The sequence below is a fragment of the Triturus cristatus genome, chromosome 2_2, assembly GCF_964204655.1.
Source record: "Triturus cristatus chromosome 2_2, aTriCri1.1, whole genome shotgun sequence".
In the NCBI taxonomy this organism is placed as follows: domain Eukaryota; kingdom Metazoa; phylum Chordata; class Amphibia; order Caudata; family Salamandridae; genus Triturus; species Triturus cristatus.
Genome location: NC_140582.1, coordinates 960,938,410 through 960,940,502, shown reverse-complemented (window position 1 = coordinate 960,940,502; position 2,093 = coordinate 960,938,410).

Sequence of the window (2,093 nt, the reverse complement as noted above, 5' to 3'; positions counted from 1 at the left end):
TCCTATAGATTTGCGCTGCGCAACAACACATTCATTAGTATGTTACACCATTTCCATCAGACCAGCAACGCTACAAATTGTTGGATATGTGGCCGACTCCCTCCCTATCAGAGATACAAAGGAGTTCTGCCTCTCTTTCCGTATCCGTTCACACACAATGGTTCCTGTGGAGCATGGTTTAGTTTGATTAACTCTTTAGATTCAAACACCGTAGTTTACCAGAGCAACTGGGTATGGGGAAACCTGAACTTAGTTTTGCTTAAAGCCTGTTATCCTAACAAGGAGGGACTTCCCAAAAGAACAGGAACTGACCTAGAAAATGAAGTATATGGATTAGGTAATTTTACACTTAACCTCATGATTCTAAATGTTGAATCTGAAGCTACACTAATCTTGCCTGCTATGTCCGTATTACCAGTCAAAGGTGAATTATGTGTAAGAAAGAATGGTTCAGTACACCTGGGTCATAGTAAATGTACTACCGTGATCGAATTCAGTGATAAAGGCAAGTCTACATTTAGAGCTTCCCGTCATTCCTACTTCATCTGTGGTCACACCGCATATATACGCCTACCCCTAGATTGGGATGGTACCTGTTACATTGCATTCCTTCTGCCACCTGTTTTCCTAGCCCCTCCTGATTATCATAGAAATACCAATCTAGTACACCATAGACCCCAGAGAGATATCCCGATTGTTGACTACACCGAAACAGCATGGGAACAATATACCGACTTCAATAAAGGTCTCTTTCCTTACATAGGTGTTGTCTCAAACAGTAAACTGATACGTAGATTAACCAGAACCCTTGAAGCAGTAGTGAATGAAACTACCTCTGCCCTAGGCAACTTAACAGAGGAGCAGTCTGCGATGCGGATTGTTGTTCTCCAAAATCGTCTTGTCCTTGACGTCATCCTAGCAGATAGGGGCGGAGCTTGTAGGGTCATCGGATCAAGTTGCTGTGTTTTCATCCCAGAAAACGCGCCATCCGTATATAAAGCCATAACTCGTCTTCACAAGATTGCGAACCAGATACATCAGAATGCAGGCACCTGGACATGGTCCGGTTGGTTCTGGAGCGTGTTGTCAGCCTGGGGATGGAAAGTCCTATCCTTCCTAGGTATTGGATTTCTCATAGTATTCAGTTGCTGCCTATGTCTACAATGTGGACCAGCGATTTGCGGCCTGTGTGCCACATCGTGTATTCCACGTTCAAGTTTTCATTCAAGATCCCGGAAGAAGAAAGAAGAGCAAATGATATTACATGAACAGATTGATGGATTCCTGAAGATCGATATTTCATGAAGGGTCGTAGGGGACAAGGAGGGAATGAGGAAATATGAATTTTTATGGTCAATTGTGTCCCCTATCTAGACCCCAACGGCTCCATGTACATGTTACAAGTACATGTATGTTCCCTCCACTTCCAGCTATGAAGACGCAAATACAATTGTGTCCAACGTTAATATGTCCTCTTTCAGATCTGCCATGAATGGGTCAGATATTTCCGTTCCTAAGTATGCCTTGCCACCGTCTTTATATGGTATACTTTTCACGTTTTCCAGCTCTGGCAAGGTAGGCCCTGAATTCTGCCATCGAGCTTTTTCCTGTTTCTGCCTCTGAATGCTCCAGCCTGGACCTGCATCTGTATCCATGAACTTTGTCTTACTTCTTGCACGGCTAACGGTGCCTAGCCCGGCCTGTTGCCTGCCAAAACTGTATTCAGCCTTCAAGTTATCTGTTCCGCTCCTCAAGAAATGCATTCCTGTCTAAGTAGCTTAGGTAAACATCCCTCCAGCTACAGAGCAAAGGGCCCGGCCTTACTGTCTCCGTGCAAGTAATTCATGACTCTCGTTACCATGGTAGGCCCATGCCCCCTCGCATCTCATGTAGACACTTAGACGCTTGTACACGCACTAGCAGTCAGTATAGAATAGGCTTTGTCCGAAAAGACCTTTCCTTCCAGATAATATAGTTCCTTAAACACAAGATATTAGATATGATTTAGGACTAGGGTGTCCTGACACCCCAGACTTCTGTCTCCTCATGTAGGGCTAAATGTCAAGTTCCCTTCACCCTCTAGTTACACGTCA